Source organism: Adiantum capillus-veneris, chromosome 2 (genome assembly GCF_014529385.1).
Source record: "Adiantum capillus-veneris isolate H3 chromosome 2, ASM1452938v2, whole genome shotgun sequence".
Classification (NCBI taxonomy): domain Eukaryota; kingdom Viridiplantae; phylum Streptophyta; class Polypodiopsida; order Polypodiales; family Pteridaceae; genus Adiantum; species Adiantum capillus-veneris.
In genome coordinates, this window is record NC_140932.1 from 25780907 (window position 1) to 25808124 (window position 27218).

Consider the following 27218-nt stretch of genomic DNA (forward strand, 5'->3'; position numbering starts at 1 on the left):
ATTCATAATTGAAGTGAAGAGTGTTATGAAACATCCGGTTACCTTTCTAGATAACCCTCAAGTACATCATATCATTTTTTGTTAATGTTGCCTCTTACTTGGGTTATGTATATTGTGAATTTGGTATAATGCAGCCATGTACATAGTTTCAAGGGGAACAATTCTACCTCTTATGGAAATATGCTTTGAGGTCGAGGAAGGTAGTAATCATTTTGAAGCTTAAAAGAGGTCTAGGCATTGTTTGTTACATACCATACCCAATTGATATTTCAAAAAGTCCTTCAACCCACAATGCTAGAAGTTTCTCACCTAGGTACTTGTCAAAAGATAGAACTAAATGATGAGGAGCTTTGGTACCTCATCTAATGACCCTTCAAAACTTAGAGTTGTATAGTACCCATAGCATCAATCTTGGTATTTTAGGATGGCTTGGTTACTATCCACACAATACCAAGCCTCTTGAACTAGTATTATCATGTCTCTTTGTAGTATTCTTTGTTTTGTTATCTTAGCTTTAGAGTGCCAAGAGTTCCCGACTTGGCACTTTACGATGCTGTTGATAGTATTTGCACAGTACCAAGTCATTGAGACTTTGGAACTTTGGTACTTCATCAAATGATTCTTTGAAACTTAGAGTTGAACATCACCGAAAGCATCAGTCTTGGTAGTGTATGATGGTTTGAGTACTATCTCTCAATACCAAGTCCATGGGGCTGGTATTATCATGTCTCTTTGTAGTATTGTTTGTTTGGTTATCTTAAGTTTAGATTGTTGAGAGTTCCCAACTTGGCACTTTACAATGATGTTGCTAGTATTTGCACAATATCAAGTCATTTAGAATCTGGAACTTTGGTACTTCATCAAATGATTCTTTGAAACTTAGAGTTGAACAACACCCAAAGCACAAATCTTGATACCTTAGGATGGCTTGGGTACTATCTCTCATTACCATGGGACTGCTATTATCATGTCTCTTTGTAGTGTCCTTTGTTTGGTAATCTTAACTTTAGAGTACCCCAAGTTCCCAACCTTGTACTTCACAATGCTTTGTGTAGTATTTTCACAGTACCAAGTCATTGAGACTTTGGAAATTTGGTAATTCATCAAATGATTCTTCAACACTTAGTGCTATACAACACCCAAACCACCAGTCTTGGTACTTTAGGATGGCTTGGGTACTATCTCTCAGTACCAAGTCCATGGGACTACTATTATCATGTCTCTTTGTAGTATTCTTTGTTTGGTAATCTTAACTTTAGAGTACCCAGAGTTCCCAACTTGGTACTTCAAAATGTTGTGTGTAATATTTTTATAGTCCCAAGTCATTGAGACTTTGGAACTTTGATAGTTTATCAAATGATTCTTCAAAACTTAGAGTTGTACATCACCCAAACCACTAGTCTTGGTACTCTACAATCTGTGCAGTACCAAGTCCTTGGGACTGGTATCTAGAGTTTTGAACCTGGCACTTTACAATGTTTTCGATAGTATTTGCACATTACCGGGTCATTTATACTTTGGTACTTCATCCAATGACCTTACAAAACTTAAGCCTAATCAGTACCCAAAGCATTCATTTAGGTACATTACAATGGCTTGGGTACTATTTTCACAGTACCAAGTCTTTGAGGCTGGTACTGTGCTAAATTCTTTGCTAGTTGAATTCTCAGTTTCAAATTTGGTAGTTCACTATCAACTTTTGGGTCTAGTTATTGTAACTTTGGAAGCTTGCATCTCTGTGTCATCTTCAAGGATTCTAACCTACATTGTTTTCGTATCTCAGGTCGAATTGTATAAGAGATTCAAACAAACGCACCCCACGATCAAGCTGTCTCTTAGGTATTTTGAGGCCTTGAAGCCATTCTTTGTTCAAAAGCTAAAAGAACGATATACTTGTTGCTGTGTGTATCATTTGAGGATGCTATTCCTCAAGGAGGCTTTCACTCACATGCGGAAAAATAAGTTTGGTCATCATGAAAAAGCTCATACCTCCTGCAGATGTTTTGTATGTTGTAGCAATAATGATGCAGCTCAGTGCTCTGCAAATTGGGTAGTACGGCAACACACAAGTAGTTTGTGGGAATCCATTCACGTGCCACAACAAAGCAAGAGAGAGAACTCATCAACATTATCTCTTGCAGAGCACACGAGAGAGAGAGAGAGAGAGAGAGAGAGAGAGAGAGAGAGAGAGAGAGAGAGAGAGAGAGAGAGAGAGAGATGCATTATTCAAGAGAAAGAGAGAGCCGCCCATCCCCCTTCCCCATGCTACTTACCTAATACCCGTGTGTTAGAGAAAAATCATATTTCCAAACATATAAAATTTCTTTTCTTGCATTTGTCAAGAGGGATTTTGCCTAGATAAGATTTTCACAACGATAGCAAGGAGGTGTCTGTCAAGGTGTTCATGGACATCGGTAGTGGACATGTGGTTGACGATGGAAGTTAAAAGAAAAGAAAGGTCTTAGTTCTATGAAGAATGTCAGGTGCTTCTTTCCATGGCCTTTTTGCAAAGCATCTGAAATATTTCATCAAGCACAACTTCATCATTCGGTGGCAAGAACAACAGTTAAAATAAAGCATGCTTAGATCTCTTAACAATGTTGTTGTATCTGTAATTGACTCTGCGGAGAACTATTCATTCAAAGTATAGAATGAAATACAATCGATGCTTGGTCAACACAACTAACAATCCTTGCGCATATTACATATTACATATGTTAGAATTTCTAACATATTACATATGTTAGAAATTTGGGAGGTGCCATACAAAAGACACAGCATTTCTACATATCTGATGATAAGCAGCATGATACTTTGTTTGTGAAAAATTTCTTTATGCTTCATGAAAGGTGGCTGAAAGATCAAGGCCACCGTTTGTGATATCATTGGGTGTGGTCAGATGGTGCAGAATCACAATTCAAGGCACGACGACCTTTTTACTTTGTTTTCAGGTACCATCAATTGACAGGCTTGCACATGATGTGAAACTTCTCCACATCGGGCCATGGAAAAGGGGAGCATGATGAAGCTGGTCCCCTCATCAAGAGAAAAATAACGCATGAGGAGCTAAAACCAGATGGGGCACTGATGAAGGGTGCGCCTGATGTTGTTAATTTTCTAAAGGAAAAATTTGAAGACATAGTTGGGTCACACAGGTCTAACACATAGAGAATTTTTTGGCTGGTTTCAAAGGATAAGGTGCAACAAGATATCCAGTGGGAATGTCAACAAATCCAAGGCTCGTGTATGACCCATTGTGTAGATGGTTATTCACCTGAGGACCCATGCACTCTATGTCTTGGTACACTCTCATGCTTTTGTGATGCATGTTTAAGTGGGCAATGGAGGAGATGCAAGAGCAGGAATACATTGAAGAATGGAAATACATATCCATTGTACCAATGCAAGAGGTGGACATTGAGGACAGTGAGGAAGAGGAGGGAGCCAGAGAGGATGATACAAACATGACAACTGTAGCAATGATATTGGACATCAACTTGCCAATGTACCAGGGAAACCCACAGACAATGTGTGAAATGTTGTCCGTTGGGAACAACTTGTAGTGAAGGCAGTTGAAGGCGGTGATGCATTTTATCTTTTGAAATGCATCAAATCCATGTACCATGCACACAAATCACAAAGGAATAAGTGGCACAAAAATATTGTTAGAGGTGGACTTGTGTTTGAAGGCTTGTACTATGGAAAATTGGATAGGAAATTGCACACCACCAGTCATGATCTATTCCCACCTTGTAAGAGCCATAAAAATTCCGATGGAGCTATTTTTGGACTCCAAAACATGTTTATGTTAACTAGTGAGGTCTATGAAAATGTAAACAATAGTATGCCGTATGATGACAATGGAGAAGAGGATGAGGGAATTTGACCCATCCCCACCTCTGCCATTTGGGAGATTGAGTAATTTGTACCAGGTTTACCATTCAAGCTTGAGTAATTTTTCCTTTCCCTCCCTACCTCCACTATGTATGCACATCACATGCTACACTGTTGAGGTTAGTAATATGACATAATTTACAGGAACTTGAAAAACATTGAGTTACATTGATTGTCTCACAATGAGAAGACCATTGCCAAATTTGGAAATTACTAGTACTGGTAATAGTAACTTTCGAGCTCACAATGTTTTTTTTTTTCAAAACAAGGCTAATTTTTCTATAAAGTTTGTATTATCGACCTTCCATGACATAGACAGTTCACTGTCCGCCTTTATCTACGTGGCCACAACATTGGACACCTCACACCTAAACAATGCCTCCTTTTATAGATGGATTGAGGTCCTCATCTCAAAGATCCTATCCATAATGTCTTAATCTTGGCCGGAATCCTCTCCACCAATAACTCCAAATCAGCAACATAGTCACAAACCAGAAAATTATGCCGATATGCAGCAGCTGGCCCGATTTTCGTGCACAAGTTGCTGTCAGACTGTGTAATGTGAGGAATTTTCCCGCTGTGATGGGCACCCTCAGAGGCACCATTTGCCTTTCTCCAACCCTCAATATTTTGCTTCAACCTCCCTCCTCTTGCTCTGCACATCTCAATAACGTTCTCACCAAACTTGGCCCATACCACGGTGTGGCCTGTAGGGTCTTTAGTCGTACCATGGCACATCTCAAAAGCGTACCCTTGAGCAAACTTTGCTATAATCTCTCCACAACAGTCTGTTGGGTTTCAAGCCCCATAGCCGGCAATCCCCCTCCTCTTGAATTCTTTGTTCATAAAGACAATAAGGAGAGTAAAATTTTCTCTACATCCCCTTCTCCTTCTCTCCATCCCTTCCCTTGCACTCTCCAACCACCCACAGTTGGTACTAGAGCATAAAGAAACCTCCGATCTCGAGCCCCTACTCGCGTGTTCGGTGACCCAGAGTTGGGAATCTGGGATGAGCTTTGGGAAGCTTTGCAAGACCTATAGAGAATCAGATTTGCAGCATCGAGCAAGAAAAACTCAATCAATTTGGTTGCACGGAATCATGAGGCAACATGCAGCGGGCACCGAGTAGCAATGATTGGGGGGAGTTAAGTCAAGAGCTGGAAATCAAGACAGCCAGGGAATCGGGCAGGTCGATAGTGAGCAGACTGAAGCAAGTGAGCAGGAGAACTTGAACAAAAAGTGAGCAGTGAACAGGGGAAAGCATTGCAAATTGAGTGCAGTAGGCAATAGAGTAAGCAAGAATTGGGGGCAAAGCAGCCAAAATCGAGTAGAGCTCATTGTTGCTTGCAAGTTGAACACACACACACACACACACACACATTCAATTTGTGAAGTTGAGCAGACGAGTCAGGAGTAGTGTTGGACATCGCAGGGCTGAACACACGCGACCTTCAATTGAAGGGTCGTGAGTAGGTCGGGCAACTTGCCAAGCAGCAGCAGCAGAGCAAGTCGAGAGCCTGCGCACACACACACACCCCAGTCTTGGCTAGTCAGACTTGTCAGATCCGACATTCGATAGAGTATAGCACATCGATTTTTTTATAAAAAAAACTTAAGCTCACTTACACAAGCCTTTCTGTGTGCAAGTACCCATTCCCGATCATCGCCCGCCCTCCAACTCCTTGATCGCTCACACACACTTTGTCTTAACCATCCGACCGATCTTGAGAGCTAAGAGAGAGAGAGAGAGAGATCGAGCGAGTGAGAGAGAGAGAGAGCATGGATTTTTTGGCCTCATCACCTCGGCACAAAGGCAGACGTAGTACATCCCATGCATTCTTGGTAGCTTGGGGCAAAGCATTGTACCAATACTTGGCCTCTACTTTCATCAGTAGAGAGAGATTCGTATCCGTGAGGTGTCGTCATCCTTGTTGGAAACCACACAAGCGATATCAAAGTCATCCAGAAAATCAATGGTGATGTCTTCTCCCTTTTTTCCATTGAATGTGGGAAAAGAGACACTTTGCCATGGTGGTAAAGTCAATGAGCAAGAAATTATAAACCTTTTTTCATATATATATATAATCACAAATGACTTAGCGGCTCATAGAGGCTTTCTTACAGGGTTGGGTGGATAGAAATAAAACAAGATAAAAATGGAAACATTGAAAGAGTGGTGGTAATCCAACACGGAGAGAATAATAGGGTTTGGGGAGCTAAGAATTTCTCCTAGCACCGCAGCACCAAACAGATACACAATCTTCTGTTGATAGAATATTTTTTTCTATCTACATATATATTCACATGCATGTGTTGCAGAAACCTAAACAGAAAGGTGGTTGGTCTGTTATCCATGATGCACAGAGTGTAGAGCACTTACTTACACTCTTACCATGCCGGTGTTGACAAGTCGACACATCCACAAGAGGTCATCACCCTTCATAGGCTCCACCTTCTCTTCGTCACTCAGCACATATGGAGTGATGGCAACACGTTTGACTACTCCTAGCCTTTTAGCTAGCAGCAGCTGCAAGTAATTACCATAGTCGGCTTGTTGCATGAACTCCACTCCATTTAGCTGTAACTCGTCTCCAGCCCACTGGGTCTCACCCGTGGTGGAAAGTTTCTTCAGGACAGTGAACTGTACAGGGAGAGGAGGAAGACCCTCTACCCGCCCTCCAAAACAACGAGGATAGTAGCCAAACCACTCCTCCCTAGGGCATAGGAAGCTTCTTACCACTTTTACCTCGAAGTTGTCATTTTGTAGCCCTCCCACTTGATGCTCTTGATTTGTGATTAGCACGAGAAATGCGAGATGGGGAGCTTACCTCTTGGATATTAATGACGCTACAGCCTGGCAATAGTATTTCAATGAAGGCGGTCAGTGCTTCTTCAGTCTCCTCCTCCTCCGTTCTCCATTGAAGAATTCTTGTAGCCATTCGTCCATGGTCGACGATGCACATCGGTTCAGTCTTGTAAATTGAAAGTTTTGGAGAAGCCCTCCTCCGTGGGGGCACCAAATGACGAGCGCAAAGCGCGACGCGACCCCGATGGCCTCAATGCCAAAACCGTGCATGCCGAGCTGGCCATGGGAAATGAACAGGGGGCACCACCTAGCTTTGAACGGCTAGGATGCGGACAAGGAAGATTTAAATTAGCACAAACGCTGCACACCGAGAGAGAGAGAGAGAGAGAGAGAGAGAGAGAGAGAGAGAGAGAGAGAGAGATTTAATTATCATCCACGGAGGTCATATATGACCTATGGGACCAAAATTAGACATTACATTATATATTAGTTAAGGACTGAGTGTCCGTTAGGGGAATGAGAAAAGAAAAGAGATACCTAGGGGGGGTGGGGAGAGCCGATCTGGGATTTTGAAACTCCTGGATGATAGCTTTACCGCCTCGATAGACTGCCCATTTTCCTTGTTTGCGGGCATTATGTACCTTCTTGAGCTCTTCACTTTTGTGTTTGAGTTGCAGCGGAGTGAGTTCTTCTGCAATCCAAAACTTGGTATCTTTGAGAAGACGTGATTGTTGAAGAAGCTTGAGCTGACCTTCTCAATTTTCAAATTCAAGGTTGGCGTGTCCAGTTGGTATGGGCTTGTCAGGGCCTCCCGAAGTGATACAATCTATTGCATAGTACTCGATCTTGATTGACTAGAGAGTTTCTTTGAGAAAATTGATGCGTGCCGAGAACTCTTTCTCGGTCGTATCCCATGCTTGAGGTAGCCCACCAATGTGGACTTGAGGGCATTTTCTTCTTGGAGTCGTTGTTCTCGAAGCTCTGCTATCACACACATCTTGACTTTCGCGATTGTTGCCAAGTGGGTTTCGATAGCCTTGGCTTCGACTTCTTTCACTTTGTTGGTGGCGAGGTCAACCATGGAATTGAATCGCGCCTCGAGATTGCTAAGGTGAGATTTGAGGTCTTGATTCTCTTTCATGACCCAACCAAGGGCTGCTTGGAGGTGCTCGATTCGATCGGATTTGTTCGGGGCTGCTAAAATGGCGGCAAAACTCAGTTGTGTTTTTGCAAGGGTGTTCGGGGTCGTCATCTTTCCTATGGAAAGATATTTCTGTGTTAGGAAGGTCCTTAATGTCAGGCTTATGTGGGAGTCTGATTTTGTGTAATAGGCACCTCAAAGTTTGGAGGCCCCGATTCACAGAGAGTCGAACAGAAAAAAAGTTGTGGTGTTTCTGTGTTATGAGGCTCAAGCTTTGTGGGAAACTCCAATTCCCAAGGAATGGGTTTTTCTGTGTTAAGAGTCCTTATGTGGTGGGAATCTCCGATTTACAAAGAGTTGACACAACAGGCAATTGGGTCGAGGTCGGCAGATCACCAACACCCCCTTGAGTTGAGAGCGAGGTCGGCAGAGCACCGACATGCTACCGGATCGAGGTCGAGTCTATGCCGGCAGGGTGAAGCAGAACCGCAACATTAGTGGGGTGAAACAGAGCAGGTCGTGGCCCCCCCCGAGAGAGAGAGAGAGAGAGAGAGAGAGAGAGAGAGAGAGAGAGAGAGAGAGAGAGAGAGAGAGACGTAGGTGATGAAAACCCCTCGGGATGTGAGAGAAACTTGATTCAATGCAATATTTACAGAAACCTTAGCTTCGGCGAGATGGTGACTATGGTAGAGAGAGAGAGAGAGAGAGAGAGAGAGAGAGAGATAGATTTTATTATCGTCCTCGGAGGTCAAATATGACCTATGGGACCAAAGTTACATGTGATGTAGTATGTGTACGGCTGATGAGTGACTCTCGATGCTCCAAAATTGTAGTGATGAGAGTCGCAATGGAGAGCCCATACTTTGGCTGGGAGAGGAAAGTGTGTAGGTCTAAGTTATGGTTGAAAATGTGAGAGAAGCAAGTTCGGATGTGATCAAAAGCTGAGCACTCTACTAGTGTGTGGTACTCAGACTCTCGAACTTGCAGTGAGCATAATGTGCACAATCGATTTGACTCTTCTCCATTGCCCCAACGCCCTATCTCGCATCGAAGGAAATGGGAGCTAAGCCGAATTGCTGCGATAGTGCGTATCGCGGACAAGGGAATAGGCTCAAGCATGTAAGTGTGAGTACGGTTTCCTCTCTCAGCGAAGAACATGGTTTTGTAGTTGGGGGCAATATAGGTGGTGTAATGTATGAAGCGTGACCCACCGGATTTCTCCCAAGCCGTAATACATTGGCGTTGTAGAAAAGCTTCATTCACTTGAGAGTCAATTGAAGCATCATGTAGCAAGTGTAATGCATCCCATCTCCCAAACCACTTCTTTATGTCTTGCATCCATCCCGTGCTCAAGATCTTGCTTTTATGCGTCTTTTGAACTTTTTTGCTTGCTTCCCATGCAATTGTAGGAAGTCGATGTGAGGGGTTTTGACGCATCTTTATCATGTACTCCACAACCCTTTCCATGCCCATAACCTCAATTGGAAGAGATCCCGACTCAAGAAGTAGGAGCATATATGGTGTTTGTGTCTTAACTTGGAGAAAGTTTGTAAGAAAACGCTTTTGGACATTCTCAAACTCTTTCCAAGTAGACTTTGAGATGCTCCCACCCCACACTTCAACTCCATAAAGAAGAACCGGTGTCACCAATGCATCAAAAAGATACTTCTTGAGAACCCAACACTTGATGTTTCCCGCATTACACATGTTCTCAAATGCATAATATGCTCTCTTTCCCGCTTCCAAACGACGCATAGCACATTCATGCCACTTGTGATTGGATGGAACCTCAAGGCCAAGGTACTTAAAGCTCTCAACAACTTCAAGTGTCTCGTTGTTGTACACAATGCATGGCTTCTCCTTATGGTTGGTTTTCACAAGCATAACCTTTGTTTTGGATTCATTTACAATCAGCCCACTATGCAAGCAAAAGCTCTCAAGGACAACCATAAGCTTTTGTGCATCTTCTAAAGTGTGTGCTAGAAGCACTACATCATCCGCATACAACAAAAGCATGATTACCGCATTGCAAATAGTGACCTCTTCAATGCCTTCTTCTTGCATAAAGTCAAGTACCATTTGTTCCAATTGATCGATGCATAGACCAAAGAGAGTCGGTGACAATGGACATCCTTGTTTAACCCCAATAGTGCTTACAAAAATTTCTGAAATTTCTCTTCCCATGCGCAATTGACAAATCACCTTCTCATAGATTCGAGAAACCGCAAGCATAAACTCACTTGGCACTTGGAGTTCTTCCATCCTTCTCCACAAATTGTTACGTGGAATCATATCAAAGGCTTTCTTAAAGTCCACAAAACAACAATACAATCGCTTGCCTTTCAACCGACTTTCCTCCATGAGAACACGAAGAGTGACAAGATGATCAATGGTGCTATGGCATCGATGAAAACCCGCTTGTCCCTTTGCACGCTTGTCATTCTCTTCAGCCCAATCACTCAATTTCATCTCCATTATGCAACCAAATAACTTTGCCATAAGAGACCCAATCATTATAGTCCGGTAGTTGCTTACATTCTTTACATCCCCTCCTTTATGCAAAGGCTTAACCCAATTAGTACTCCAATCATAAGGCATACCATGTTGAAGTGCAAGGTTGAACATATCACACATCCACTCATGGGTAAAATCTCCCGTCCATTTGATCATCTCCGGCTTGATACCTTGAAGATCTCCCGCTTTGCGAGTGGCCAACTTTTCAAGCCCACCGCATACATCCTCAATAGTAAAAAAAGACAGCATACATGGGAGTGAACCATAAAATGGCATTTTTCCAGTATTTTCTTGCTCATATAATTGCCTACAATGTGTGTACATATCCACTAGACTCAAGTTACCAAAATTCTCAACCCGCTTGCCTCTCAAGTTTCTCCAAAATCTTCCACATGCATGTGCCTTTTCTTGGACTTGAAATTCTTGTTGCTTTACTTCCCATCTTCTTCTCTTCTTTTGAATCAATGCCTTGTATGTATGCAAATGACTTTGATAGTTGTCTTTGTCCATAGTTGCATCAAGCTTTATCAAGGACTTTCGAGCATCTTGACATTCTTTATCAAACCACCTTTTGCGTGATCTATCTTTATTGATACCATGGAGATGCTTTATGGCAAAGCATTCTTCCGCACAAGAACAAATAGCTTTCTTGAAAGCTTCCCATTTAGTTTCCAATGGTGCATCACATTGAAGCTTTGTCATCCATAATTTTTGCTCAACTATTTCAATGTACATTGGTGCCCGTTTGAAATCCATACATAGTGATAACTTCTCTTTCCTTTGGCTGAGATTATCATGCTTAGTTGCTTCTCCACATGAAAGGTCAATACATAAGGTGCGATGGTCGGATTCCGGGGTCCATTGACCAAACATAAAACTCTTTATGCGATACATGATGGCTTCAGAGAGTAGCATATAGTCAATCACACTATCCCCATTATGTCTTCTACATGTAAATCCATTGGTTCCACTCCACAAAGATACACCATTGGCAATGAGCATACCCGTGCTATTACACATGTGTAAAAGTAACTTTCCATAGTGATCCGGCTCTTTCTCATCCATTGAAGTACGATCATACAAGTGAACTTCCTCCAACTCCCTTGAAATGTATGGCATATCAAATTGTTGAGTATTATGTTGCAATGTTTTTGTGCGAGCATTCATATCCCCAAATACAATAACATCACCTTCACCTTTGAAATAAGCAATGTCCTCTTCCAAATCAGAAAATGGTTGATCTCTATCCATGCAAGCATAAAAGGGAGAATCATGATGAGGAATGTAGCAACCGGCTACAAAAATGGGTGCTCTTTTTGGTGTCATAATTTTCAGCCATACATAACATTTGTACTTGTCATCTTTCACAATTGATACAAAATCTTCCAATCCTTTCTTAACCATACATGCTAACCCTCCTTGTCCTCTTCGTTGCTTGAGATTCTTTGACCACATCAATGAATGTACATTGTAGTCCTCCAAGCCGTTAATCCTTTGTGTATCATGCTCCCAAGTTTCAACAAGAAGTACAACATCGGCTTTGCTTGTTAGTTCATCAATGCCAACCCCCGCATTCCATGGGTATCCATTACAATTCCAAAAGCATATTTTCAATTGTAACTCGGTCTCATAGGTCACGCATCCCTATTTGCTTGAGAGACTTGCCTCCTCCTTGGGCACATTTTCTTCATGAGAGATTTCCTTGTTTTTATTATTATTTTCCTCATATGCCTTGCGACGCATATTTTGTTGCTTAATAGTGCGATCTTCACATACAAAACATTTTGTATTCCTCAAATAGATCCAACTATTATCAAGGATAATCTTTCGCTTGGTCTCATCCGGCATGGTGCATACAATTGGCCGTTCTCCCGAGCGAGGAGCTCCTTGCTTCCCCACTCTATGTGCTCCATAGACCATAACTCCGGACATGCCAAAGTGGGTTTTGAAGAAATCTTCAATAACAATGGCAAGAGAAGGAGGTGTCTCTAACTTCTCTTCGAGAATTCCACGAATAACAATGTTCTTGGAACGTCGCTCCCGTTCCTTCAACTCCTCCACATCTACATTCTCAACATTCTTTGTTTGAACCATAGCTTGCATGAGTGAGGAATTAGAAACCACATTGCTACCACATACATCAGCCCAAGACTTGTTTGTGCATACATTTTTCATGTCGCATACATCCCGGCTCATAGTGTCAAATTTCTCCTCTTTTAATACATGGTCATGCTCTACTTTGCTCATCCGCTCCTTCAAAGCATTCAAGTCCACAAGAGAGCGTTTACATTCCTTGACTTGCTCTTCAAGTTGCATCAAACGTGTTGTTTGCATCTCAAGTGTCATCTTGAGATTCTCATTCTCAACCACAAGTACCCTTAGTGTGCCATTCTCCATTGCAAGTGCTCGTAAGTCTTCGCCTTGTTTGTTTACGGTCTCTTGCAATGATACCAAGTACGCCATGATCATGGTTTCCGATGTCGTTGGTTGGGTGGTTGTGTTGCTATCTCCACACTTAGGAGATTTTGGATCATTTTCCACAATGGTTGTGGACCTTGTTGAAGAAGAAGAACCCTTGCGAGTGCCGGAAGACATTGTATGTAAAATAGGAGATGAGAATCAATTTTGTTGAACCTGTTCACTTCGGAAATGCTGCTACAGAAACACCTTCCATAACTCTGAAAATTTCTGTCTTTACATCAATGCGTAGAGGACTTCGTGCTCTTCGATTGAGACTATAGATCACCCAAATCGGAGTTCGGATGAAGAAGTTATGATCAAAAGAGTGGACTGCTGTCTACTAGGTCAAAAAACGGCTGCACTGAGAGAGAGAGAGAGAGAGAGAGAGAGAGAGAGAGAGAGAGAGAGAGAGAGAGAGAGAGAGAGAGAGAGAGAGAGATAGTGAGCCTATAGTGCGTTCTCTAGAGGTGATTCATAAGCACGGAGATTCTATTTTCCTGAGTGTGTGGCGACCCTTGGAGTCAAGGTGTGGACATGGCTTCCTTCTCATGGTGCTAACTTCCCAAACCCCAATGCTCAATTACTGCCCAAGATGTTACACCACTCTCCCAGAGTGTTCTCCCAAAATGATGCCTTAAAATCCCTCTCTCTTGATGCAAGTGTTGCCCGTCTCCGATAGTGACCTCTCAGTGCCCTTTTATATGCGCAGGCTGCATTTGTTTGGGGTAATCTGATTAGGTTAGGGCTCTAATCAGGAGAGACAAAGCAAGGAAGTGGGTCCCAGATGGTTGACCCTTGCTTTGTCTTAGGAGAATTTTTAAAATGATATCTCCTAGGTGGCCTTTGTGACCATCACCTAGGGAGAGGTGGCAATTTACAATGGGTTTTTATACAAGATTTTTGGCTTGAAACCGGAAAATAATAATACCCTACGGATGTTACTACAGAGATGCGTCACGGACAAGATGCCGGTGAATGGCGGGCCTCGTTGGTGTGTCGATGTAGCACGTTCGCCAGTTTTGGGGCCGGTCGGGACATGCCTTTGGCATCACTTTTTGATTTTGTGTGGCTATCGCGTGATTTGGTTGTCCTCCTTCTTTTGTGTTAGGTGTCAAAGTCCAGTTCCTTTGTTTTTCCTTTTTGTGTGTGCGTATGGCGTGCATGTGTTGTGTGTATGTTTATGTGCCCATGAGTGTTTTGAATGTGTGCTTGCGTGTATGCATCCTTGTGTATGTACGTGCATGTGAGTGTGTACGGAAAGAGAGCGAGAAATGGGTGAGGTTGGAGTGAGGGTGTGTGTGTGTATGTGTGTGTGTGTGTGTGTGTGTGTGTGTGTGTGTGTGTGTGTGTGTGTGTGTGTGTGTGTGCGTGTGCGTGTATGTGTGTGTGCGACAAGAGCGTGTGTGGGAACGAGAAAGAGGGGAATGTGTTTATTATATTATTTTTTAATATACGTACTGCTTACGTGTAGGCTATAGAGAACGGGCGAGGCGATGGCGTGGGTGAGCGGGGGGGATGGCGAGGGGGTGAGGGGATGGGGTGTGTGTGTGCGTCTGTGTGTGTGTGGGTGTGTGTATATATATATATATATATATAGAGAGAGAGAGAGAGAGAGAGAGAGAGAGAGAGAGAGAGAGAGATAGATAGTTCTATTATCGTCCTGGGAGGTCAAATATGACCTATGGGACCAAATGAACATGTCACGTGGTGTGAGTGGAGTTCATAAGTGACTCTCGATGCTCAAAAATGGCTGAAATGAGCGTCGCAATAGAGAGTCCACATCGTGGTTGGGAGAGGAAGGTATGTAGGGAGAGATCATGGCTGAATATATGGGGAAAAGAGGACCTAATGTGGTCAAAAGCTGAGCACTCAAGTAGTGTGTGGTACTCACTCTCTCGCACTTGACGAGGGCATAAGGTGCAAAGTCGATGACACTCCTCGCCAGTGCCCCAATGTCTTGTCTCGCAGCGTAGAGAATGGGAGCTAAGACGAATGGAGGCAATGGTGCGGATCGCACTCAACGGGATGGGCTGAAGGATGTAGGAATGGGTTCGGTTACCTCGTTCCGAGAAGAAGAGAGATTTGTAGTTTTGGGCAACGTGTGTGGTGTAATGGTTGAAGCGAGAACCTCCGGATTTCTCCCAAGCCGTGATACATTGGCGTTGTAAGAAGGCCTCATTTACTTGGGAGTCGATCGACGCATCCTTGACCAAGTGACATGCTTGTAAAGACCATCAATGATGAAAATCCATGCATTGTATATAACAATGAGAAACTTGAAGTGGTAGATCACTTCAAGTACCGAGAGAGAGAGAGAGAGAGAGAGAGAGAGAGAGAGAGAGATAGATAGATAGATAGATAGTTCTATTATCGTCCTGGGAGGTCAAATATGACCTATGGGACCAAATGAACATGTCACGTGGTGTGAGTGGAGTTCATAAGTGACTCTCGATGCTCAAAAATGGCTGAAATGAGCGTCGCAATAGAGAGTCCACATCGTGGTTGGGAGAGGAAGGTATGTAGGGAGAGCTCATGGCTGAATATATGGGAAAAAGAGGACCTAATGTGGTCAAAAGCTGAGCACTCAAGTAGTGTGTGGTACTCACTCTCTCGCACTTGACGAGGGCATAAGGTGCAAAGTCGATGACACTCCTCGCCAGTGCCCCAACGTCCTGTCTCGCAGCGTAGAGAATGGGAGCTAAGACGAATGGAGGCAATGGTGCGGATTGCACTCAACGGAATGGGCTCAAGGATATAGGAATGGGTTCGGTTACCTCGTTCCGAGAAGAAGAGAGATTTGTAGTTTGGGGAAACGTGTGTGGTGTAATGGCTGAAGCGAGAACCTCCGGATTTCTCCCAAGCCATGATACATTGGCGTTGTAAGAAGGCCTCATTAACTTGGGAGTCGATCGACGCATCCTTGACCAAGTGACATGCATCCCATCTTCCAAACCATTTCTTGATATCAAGCATCCACCCCGAACTTAGTATTTTGCTCTTGCATGTCTTTTGAACCTTTTGACTTGCTTCATATGCGATTCTAGGAAGTCGATGCAAAGGGCTACGTTGTGTCTTACGCATGTACTCCACAACCCTTTCCAAGCCCAAGACCTCAATGGGAAGCGATCCGGACTCAAGAAGTAAGAGCATGTAGGGTGTTTGTGTCTTGACTTGGAGAAAGTTGGTGAGAAAATGCTTTTGGACATTCTCAAACTCTTTCCAAGTAGACTTCCCGATGCTTCCACCCCACACCTCCACTCCATAAAGAAGCACCGGTGTCACCAATGTGTCAAAGAGGTACTTTTTGAGAGCCCAACACTTGATCTCTCCTGCATTGCACATGTTCTCAAATGCATAATAAGCCCTCTTTCCGGCTTCCAAGCGACGCATTGCACAATCCTTCCATTTATGATTGGATGGAACCTCAAGGCCAAGGTACTTGAAGTGATCTACCACTTCAAGTTTCTCATTGTTGTATACAATGCATGGATTTTCGTCATTGAGGGTCTTTACAAGCATAATCTTGGTTTTGGATCCATTCACGATCAGCCCGCTATGTAGGCAAAAGCGTTCCAAGACACTCATAAGCTTTTGTGCATCTTCTAAGGTATGTGCCAAGAGCACTACATCATCGGCATAAAGCAAAAGCATGATCACCGCATTTCCAATCTTAACCTCTTCTATGCCTTCTTGCTGCATAAAATCAAGAGAGAGAGAGAGAGAGATCTATGCTGGCTGGTCTGTGATACAGGAAGGAGGGAGAGAGTGATAATGAGCCAGCAAGAAGGGATGGCGAGGGAGGGAGAGGGTGAGGGAGTTGGGGAGAGAGAGGGTGTGTGAGTGTGGTGTGTGTGTTAAGAGAGAGAGAGAGAGGAAAAGAATTGGATTTCTATTGTGCCCGCATGGTCTTGAACGAGGGGGAGAGAGGGATGCCATGTCAAAGGGAACGAGGGAAGAGAGAGAGAGAGAGAGAGAGAGAGAGAGAGAGAGAGAGAGAGAGAGAGAGAGAGAGAGAGAGAGAGAGAGAGAAGGTGAGGGGGAGAGATGAGAGAGAGGGGCTGTTTGGCAGACCAAGGAGAGTGGGTGATGGAGAGAGAGGGGGGGAGAGTGGATGAGAGAGAGAGAGAGAGAGAGAGAGAGAGAGAAGAGGGAAGTGGCCCGCATTGGTTGACAAACGAGAGAGAGAGAGAGAGAGAGAGAGAGAGAGAGAGAGAGAGAGAGAGAGAGAGAGAGAGAGAGAGAGAGAGAGAGAGAAGAATGTGAGAGTGTGAGTGTGAATAATGAAAGAGAGAGAGGGAGACTCTTGTCACTTTGTATGGTGGCCCTTGAGAGACAGAAGGCTTGTTTTATGCACCCATGGGCTTGGTGACACAGGAACGAGGGAGAGAGAGAGAGTGAGCCAAGCAGAAGAGAGAGAGCTGTCCTCTGGTGATAATGGAGGGGTGTGGCCAAGCTGAGAGGCTGCCCACTGCATGTAAGGGGTGGTGGTGTATGTTAAAACGTTTTTTTTATCGTTTTTCCTTGTATTATGCTCCCTCCCCGATTGGGGTTGGTTCTTGTGGCCGCGGTTCCGAAAACCGGCCGTCAATAGTTTATGTGCAGTTTCAAGGAGTTTTTGTGCAGTCAGTTGCAGTTCAGTTCAAGAAATTATAGTTTGCTATTGTAGGTAGTTTTTGTTTCTTGAAAGTATGAAAGTTATGCAGTACACAACTTTATGCAGTTTTCTAAAGGTTATTTTAGTATGCGGCCATTGTTGTTTTCTATCGCTTTGATATTTATATATGGTGGCAAAGAAGAAAAAGAAGAAGAAGAAGTGCTCTCTTTGTCAAAAACATGGGCACTATGCAAAGTGATGTCCTCACATGTGTATGCCTTGTCAAAAAGAGGAGCTTTGTGTCAAGTATTGCATGCCAAAGGTTTTCAAAGAGTTGTATTGGATTATGAAAAGTTTTCAGGATGCATCATCTCATTATAGGACATGTGTGATGTTCAAGAGGATCTTGAATTGTTTTGATGTTCTTGATGATGCACACAAGTGGCATAATAGTCATGTTGATAAGAAGAGAAAGTCATGCTCTATGGCTCGGTGAATATGAAGGCAACAAACTGTTATAGTTTCCAACCTAAAAAAACCTCAAGTTGTCACTTTTTAGTTACCAATAGTTTTTCAAGAATTTGCAATTTTAAAGCATGAAATTTCAAAGCTTGAATTTGAATTTTCAGCACCTAAAGTGTTTTTACCTGATTTTGGTATTCTTGATGAATATGGGATCAAAGTTGTAGATATGCAGATTACTGAAGAGAAGAAGTTGGTTCAAGAAGGAGATATTGTTCAAAGCAAGGGAAATGGAGTGGAAAATATGATGGCGGAAGAAGGAGGAAGCCAAGAGCAGCTCATGAGCCAAAGGAGCTAAGAGGACTGCCAACTATTCCCAAACCTCACATCAAAGACACTCACCTCTTTGCAGGAAGAGAAGGAGAGTTACCCAAAAGAAGAACTGGTGATTGAGAAGAAGGGAATGCAAGTGGGCGTGAGCCAAAGAAGCCACCAATATCCAATACAAATCCATATACCAACATTGGACATCAATCTAGAGAGGTTGATATTTAGGGAAAGATCAGATTATAGTGTAATGAAGTTAAAGAGATGAAGATAGATGAAGACATAATATGTTCTAATGATGACGATGATGTGATGAATAAATTTTTTATGAATCTTAATGAGGAGTTCCCCCAAGTGACAGTTAGGAAGGTGTTTGTGTTGATGAAGAAGTGTTTTTTGGAGTCCTGAAGACTGAAAACGAGTTTCCAAGAGTGGATATGAGTTATTCAAGTTGTGAAGATAAGGATCTTGAATTTCAGGTCCTTGAATTGCAAGTTTTGATATCAAAGCTCATTGAGTAATAAAGTTTCATAATGCAGGTCCTTGATCCTGATGAGAATATTGATTTTCAAAGAAGTTGTGTACTTGAATTTGGTGGATTTAAAAGTTTTGTTGTTTCTCAAGCAGAGATGATTAACAATCTCTCATTAGAATTCGAGAATGAGAGGTATTTAAGTATGTTTGCAACAAATGAAACGGTTTTCAAAATCAATCAACTTCAAGAAGAGAAGGCATCATTGATGGTGAAGTTTTCTCAGGTTCAAGTCGAAGTGGATTTGCATATTTCTTATTTTTGTGAAGTTAATGATGCTCTTAAGAAAGTTTTTTTGAACAAAAATAATCAAATTGAGGATTTGAATCCTCAGCTTACTCAAATTTTGAATGTGGAGTCTTCTTCAAACTTTGATGTTATGGAAGGTGTCTTGAATGATGATGTTGTTGTTGGGTATGCAAGCCTAGTATGTCAAGTGTCAAACCCGTGGGAACAAGCCCTTGAGGCATGCAAATAAGATTCAATTAAGGTTAACTTCTGCAATGCAAGGAAAATACTTTATATTGTAAGGTTTTTAGACAAGAAAGTAATATCAAGAATAGAGTGTCCTTTTTTGCTTTGCTGTGTTGACTCTCTCTCTCGTTCTCTCTCATTTTCTACTACTCTTCTCCTAGCCATGGCACCCCACCGGATTCACCCCCCATAGCTCCACTCCCATCATCTGGTATCAGCCGCCCGATCTCGGCTTGAGTCCACACGACGCGGGAACCGCTGCCTGCAAAGGGGAACACGAAGGTGTTGACCTGCATCAATCTCAGCACATTTGCCAACAAAAGAATCACCCTGGCTTTTTGCAAAAGTTTTGACTCTTGAGCGTTCCCTGGTTCGGCCTTCTCAGCTCGCTGTGAAGCAAACTGCCATCGGTGCTGTCGTCTGCAGAGCTCGCCATCGATAGTTTAGTTTTTAGTTTCATTTTCATCTGGTTTCACACTTTAATAAAGTGGCCACCCATTTACTCTGTCAAACAGGGCTTCCCACCCTCGGGTACCCTCAGCTCGGTGTTTGGATGTGTTCGATGCTTAGTGCCCATTGAAAAGGAGCATTTTTTTTGGCAATATTAGCATCATCTCAAAGAGCAGGAAATACTGAGGAAGTGAAAGCATCTTGTGGCACTTCCATCGGCTTGATAGCGGTAATTGTGCCCAATAAAAGTGATGCCAAAGAAGAGCCACAAGGCTTATCCAAAAACCATAGCTCACGTGATAAGCAAGTCACATGTGATAGATGAAGACATATTTGGTACTCAAGATCAAGAAGGTGATAGCTTGCAGTTGCAATACATGTGGTGCATAGGCATGTTCAAAGTGCCAAGGAGGGTTTTCAACATGTTCATTGTCACATGTTCAGTGTCATAGAATTGGTTGTCTCACAGTGATGGTTGTTTGAGGGAAGTGCACACACACACACACCTATGTTATTTTCAAGGGGGGGACTTTTACTCATGGTTTCAGGTGATTGGATTGGGTCATGGTCTGTATCAAGTCCATAGTTAGTGGTTTGGGCTTGAGGGGGGGGTTGTTGGGTATACAAGCCGAGTATGTCAAGTGTCAAACCCATGGGAACAAGCCCTTGATGTATGCATATAAAATTCAGTTAAGGTTAAGTTTTGCATGGCAAGGAAAATCCTTTATATTGTAAGGTTTTTACACGAGAAAATAATATCAAGAATAGCGTGTCCGTTTTTGCTTTGCTGTGTTGACTCTCTCTCTCTTTCTCTCTCGTTTTTTTCTACTCTTCTCGTAGCCATGACACCCCACCGGCTTCACCCCCCATAACTCCGCTCCCATCAGTTGTTGTTGTGAATGATCTTTATGATGTTGGTGCTTTTGCAAATTTAGTCATGGAGATTGGAAGTGCATCTTTTTCCAAAGAAGTTCAGTTTTTTGATGATATTCTTGATGATGTATACCAAGTTCCTGATCTCAATGGTTTTGTTGATGTTGAGGAGATGGTTTTGACTGATGATTATGCAAGTCTTTTGCAAGTTCTTAATGATGGTGAAGAGGGTTTTCCTGAAGATGGTTCTATATTTCTATGTGATGTTGCCGATGGAGGAGATGATGATATTTTTATATCTCGTTGGTTTTATGTCTTCATGCTTGATGACATTGATAGCCAGTTTACCCTCTCAAAATCACTCAAACCCTGTGGCTATCCTCACCCTTTCATTGTACATAGACGTGTGTGAGTTAGGGACTTTCTCCATATCTCCTTAAAACTCTTAGGAAGCTAGTCATGGGGTTAATTGAGCCAAAATAATAAATAAAAACAAAAAATATATATATTATGACCCATTTCTGTGTAAATATTTCATGGTATATAGGGCCTAACACTACAAGAGGCTATTCATATTAGCGACGCTCACACAACGACGCTCAAAAAAAAAAAATTCCCGGCATCGCTATGAGCGTCGCAAATTTACAAGTTAATTTGCGATGCTCATAGCGACGCCGGCTGGGCTAAAAAAAATAACAGAGAGCGCCCAAAAACTCAGATCTCAGATCTGAGTTTTTCGGCGCCCTCAAGCAAGGAGCAGGTAACGCTCTCCCTCTCTCTCTCTCTCTCTCTCTCTTTCTTCTCCACACACACACACACACACACACACACACACACACACACACACACACACACACACACACGAGGAGAGGAAGGAGAGCCAGGTATGCTCCTTCCCTCTCCTCACTCTCATGTTCCCTTCCCCTCTTTCTCTCTCCCTCTCTCTCTCTCTCTCACACACACACACACATAGTGTTTTTGAGAGAGAGAGAGAGAGAGAGAGAGAGAGAGAGAGAGAGAGAGAGAGAGAGTACAACCATAAACAAAAACGCACACACACATACATAAACAAAGAATGCACACACACATTGAGAGAGGAAAAGAGAGAGAGAGCATGCATAAACAAAAAACGCACACATTGAGAGAGGAAAAGAGAGAGAGAGAACATGCATAAACAAAAAACACACACATTGAGAGAGGAAAAGAGAGAGAAAACATGCATAAACAAAAAAACGCACACAAATTGAGAGAGAAAGAGAGAGAAACTAATTTAACGTCGTAGGAAACTAATTAAAATTAAAAGACCTAAAGATCTAGCCGACGAGGAGTTGAACTCAAGACCTATTATTCAAGAGGGAAATTGCATAACCAATCTATCATACTTGGCATGGGTGATAGAAAGGTTATACCATTTATCTCTTTTTATTGGCACACACATCCACACACGCGCACACACACAAGAAGAAGAGAGTTATAACGTCGTAGGAAACTATCCTAAAAGACGTTAAAGATTAGGTTAGATGTAGACTTACGTTAAATTAGATTTAGGTTTATTTAAGTTAAATTAGATTAGATTTAGGTTTATTTTTAAATAGATTTACGTTTATTTACGCTAGATTTAGATTTACGTTATATTAGATTAGATTTAGGTCTCCATAGACTGCAATGCCTGCATGAAGCGGGTGAAGAAAGCCCTCAATGGAATATAGGGTATTGCTGCCTTCACTCATGGTGGGCTCCGTCGATCCAAAAGTACTGGTGAAATGTCTTCAGAAGATAGGGAAGAAGGTGGATCTTCAGGGCGGCAAGAGTCACTACATCCCCGACAATGACCATCTAGACAACCTCTAGTCATTCAACAGCAACTTCAAAGTTAGTAACAAGAGCAAGAACGGTCCAAAGGGCCAATTGCTGTCGTCAGATGTGGATGGAGATGAGGCAGCGTCACCGCCGAAAGTTAACTCTCACATCTTTAGTGATGAGAATGCCAACTCTTGCCGAGTTATGTGAAAAATTATGTGTTAAATCAGTTTTAAGGTTCTTATAATCCCTGTTAGTTTAGTTCTTTGTTTTTAATATAACATAATTTACGTTAGATTTAGATTTATGTATATTAGATTAGACTTAGGTTTATTTAGGTTTACCCACACACACACACACACACACACACACACACACAAGAAGAAGAGAGTTTTAACGTCGTAGGAAACTATCCCAAAAGACGTTAAATGTCATAAAATCTAATATCTAACCAACCCGAATGATTTTCTCATATTAAATTGATCACTTAATGTGGGAGAATAAACGGGAACAAGTGTTAAGATATAGATATGTGCTTATAGATCTATCTCAACACAGGGCCAATGGTAAAGGGGCCCAAAAGGGAGATGTTCTATCAAAGAGCAAGGCTAACCAATGGAGCATAAGACCTTAGGGTTAGCTTCATTGAAGACCTCCAATAAATCTGTGTAAAAGTCCTTTGACCTTAAGTAAGCTAGGGCTGAGCTTGAGGTGGGAACCCGGCCCAAGCTCGAGGTGCTTGTCCTGCTTGAGGTGCTTGTCATGCTTGAGGTGTTTGTCATGCTTGAGGTGCTTGATTAAGATGCTTGAGGTGCTTGACTGGCTCCATGCTTGAGGTGCTTGACTTGCTGCATGATTAAGGTACTTGAGGTGCCTTGAGAAGCTTGCCTGAGATGCTTGTGGGAACACCCCCTAGTTCAAGTGCTTTGTCATGCTTGGTGAGTAAGGTGCTTGATCACCTAAAGTCAAAAGCATTCCTACAAGAGGGGGGGCGAGCCCTTTTCCTAGGGGCTAGAGAGAGAACACCCACTCACACACACAAGGGAAGCCCCAACTTGAAGAGGCAGCAAGGACACATGTCAGGCCCCTACCCAGGTTACCTTCATGTGTTGCTTGAAGCCTATTGGCTAAGCTTCAAAGGGGTCCAATGATAAATTACTTGAATTATCTAATTGATTTTGCATTTATCAAGTCCTCTCTCTCAAAGGGGAAAGGGGGACACTTGTCCCAAGGCTACCCATGTTGCTTGTAATGGCTCCTGCTTTTGATTGGCTAGGCCTGGAGGGGTCCAATGAGCTTCAAGCATGAGCTACAAGGGGGGGTCGACCCAAGCTAGCTAGGGGCTTGCTTGAGGGGTATACTCACCCACACACAATCACAATCACTCTCATTGTGTGCTATGCAAAGTGCAAGAGCTCCCTCTCCAAGCAAGTAGAGGTTGAGAGCCTACACCAACACTCTTGGCTATGGAGTGCAAATCCAACCAAGAGCCATGCTTCAATGCTTGAGCTTGTCATCTCCTTCTTCTTCATTACTATGCTATTATATATGCTAGCAACAAGAGTATGATAAGTGAGGAACTAGTTCTTTCTCCTATGAAATGTTTCTTCTTCCTCTTCCCTACCCTCATTCCCTGCTAGCTCTCTCCACCTTCGAAGGTGTCTGAGGTCTTGGGACTGAGGCTTGGGACAATTAAAGCTTTCTTCAAGTTCATGTTATGCTATGATTGTGATGCATGAAGCTTTCCATCTTCATTGCATCACCTAGGTCATAAGGAACACAAAGAATGTATTGTAACTAGTCTCTCTTAATGGGAGAAATCATAATACAAATGCCTATTGGAGGGGGGACCGGCTCCACATAAATCCGGTCCTCAACTGTTGTCATGTTCTCTAAATTCTCTCTCTTGCAAAAGTATTGTTCATGCCAAGTTAACTAATTGCTATGATTATGTTGCTATCTTCAATTATGTCTACCCGCTATGCTCACAAAGTTATTTCTCGAAAGTATTCTCAATAATTTCGGCTATTCTCAAGATTGAATAGGCGAATTCCATTACATTGGTATCAGAGCATTTGGTTTCTCTTTTCTTGCTTAAGAAGAGAGGTCCTTAAGTAGCCTATAAATGGTTGATGTTGTTAATTATAATAGGGTAAGTGGAACTGGGATCTAATATCGGTTTTGTTAAGCGCACTATGTGGGGGATGGTGCACACCTTGGGAGCTTTGGACTTAATAATGGAGTCTTTTTAGACTTGCCTACGGCTTTACCATTATTGAGCCATAAGAAGTCCGAAAGGAGCTAGCCCTTGGAAACTCTGCTATGTTAGACCTACTCCTCTACTCTCTATAATTAACCACTTTGAGCCGTGGGTGTAGATACTTAAGAGCCAATTTTCAAAGGCTAAGAGGAGTGGAAACTAAGGTTTTGAATTGCCAAAGCATACACTAAGTACATACATAAAATTTTGTTAACATGGCTGACAATAATCAAGAGAGTAGAATGAACATTGATAGCTTTAATTTTGCACATGAAGGTGCTAATGATGATGCTCCCATGTTTGTGAATTATCTTGTGACTAGGTTGCAACAAGCTATGGGAAACCCTACCTTGCAAGCCGAAGTTACTCAACAACTTCGTGCCTATGGAATTTCCCTTCCTCTCCAAGAGGAGAGAGAGCTTAGGAGGCCTCTTGAAGAGACCCCCAAAAGAAGACTCTCTCCCATTCGAGAGGAGGAATCCAAAGAGAAAGAAAGAAATGAAAGTCTAAGTTCTTCTGAAGATGTGGCTCCACGAAGAAGGCGGTCTAGACGATCGCCTACTCCTCCCAAAAGGAAAAGAGCAACCCATAGTCCTTCTCCTCATCACTCTGAAAGGCAAGAGAGGAAACAAAGGAAGAAAAGGGCTAGGAAGAGGTCACCCTCTTCTCCTTCTTCTTCACCTTCCTCCTCTTTCGATGAAAGTTATGGCTATTCTCCTAGAGAATACAAGAGGGGAGGACATCGAAAATCATTTCGTGCATGGCGAAGGTCACAAAAGCTAAAGAAGTTCAAGGAGGGAGGAAAGAGTATCTCTTTTCTCACCTACGATGGCACCTTTGGTGCTACTGACAAAGTCTTGGCCTTTATCCAGCAATTTGACGCGGCCTTTGGGGACGAGGGCTTCACAGAGTCCTCCAAGCTATGTCATGTAGCTATGCACTTCCAAAAATCAGCTCGTCAATGGTGGGCTAGCCTTCGTGGAAATGGAGAAGCCCCAAAGACATGGAAAACTCTACGAGTTTCCATCATGAAGCAATTTCTGCCAAGCGATACTAAAGATAAAGTTCTTACCGAATGGCGCGGCTTGAAGCTTCTCTCTCATGAGTCTATCAACAAGTATGTAGACAAGTTTTGGGATTTACATCTCAAAGCTACTGTCTTTCAAAAGATAGACTTTGCCGAGCAAAGACAACAATTCTGTGCGGGATTACCTGAAGAGATGGCCGAATACATCAACTCTCAACGGCCCGGTACTATTACCGAAGTAATCCACCACACCATGGTTGCTTCACACATCAATTTCCATCAAGGGGCTAGACGTAATGTCAAGCCCATGGAAAACAAAGATAAAAATGATGCAAAGGGGAAATCCAATGCTCAAAATAATTCCCAAGGCACCTCCAACAACAACAACAATAGGTCCAAGGAGAAGGGAGTTTACAAAGGTAAAAACAAACTCTCTCCTGAAGAGCTTGAAGCTTTTCGCAAGGACCATAAGTGTTTCAAGTGTGGAGAGCAAGGACATGGCTATTGTTCTTGCCCCAACAAGAATACTCGCAATGAGACTCCTAGAGCTTCCACCATCGAAGCTCCAAAAGAGGACGCTCATTGCAAAGGATCATCACTCTCCTATGCTTGGGGAAAGGTAAGAGAGCATGATGCCTTCATCTTGTTTGACCCTGGATCTACTCTTAACTTCATATCAATAGAGTTGGCCACCAAGTTGGGCATTCAAGCTTTTGAGATGGGAGATATAGTAGTCGTTGATGCAGATTTCAAGGGACAACAAGCCTCCGTTACTCCCTTGATTGGGAAGTTGAGGCTTCATGTCCAAAGCTATGTCGACAAAGAAGACTTCTTCATCTCTCCTCTCCAACATCAGGATGTTATCCTAGGGGCACCATGGTTTGATCGCATGGCTGCCAACATGAAGTTCCCTGAAAGGAGAATTTACTTCACTTACAGGGGAAAGAACATGTATATAGATGCTAGTGAGCGTGGTCGCACTATTCCACTTGTAAATCCTCTTTCTTTTGATAAATCAATGAAGAGCTCAGTTTCTGCGTACATGATTTATGTCAAAGAGTCTCTAAAAGCTAATAATGCTTCATCAAATGAAAATTATAGGAATCAAGAAGAGTTAGACTTGTCTACTTTTCTAAAAGGATTCCAAGATGTGTTCATCGATGATATCCCTATGGACCTACCTCCAAAACGAGGGGATGATGACCATCGTATTGAGCTCCTTCCAGGAAGCTCACCGCCTAACAAACCTCCTTATCGAGTCTCACAAGCTCAACAAGAGGAGATTATGAGGCAAGTACAGGAATTGGTAGACAAAGGGATGGTGAGGCCTAGTTCCTCTCCCTTTTGTTCTCCAGTCCTTTTAGTGCAAAAGAAAGATGGTACATACCGTATGTGTGTGGACTATCGAGCACTAAACCATATCACTATCAAAAACAGATTTCGCGTACCCCGGGTAGAAGATCTGTTTGATAAGCTACAAGGCTCTACCTACTTCAGTAGGATTGACCTTAAGAGTGGCTATCATCAAATAAGGATAGTGGATGAAGATATCTTAAAGACCGCGTTTCGCACAACGTTTGGTCTTTATGAATATCTAGTCATGC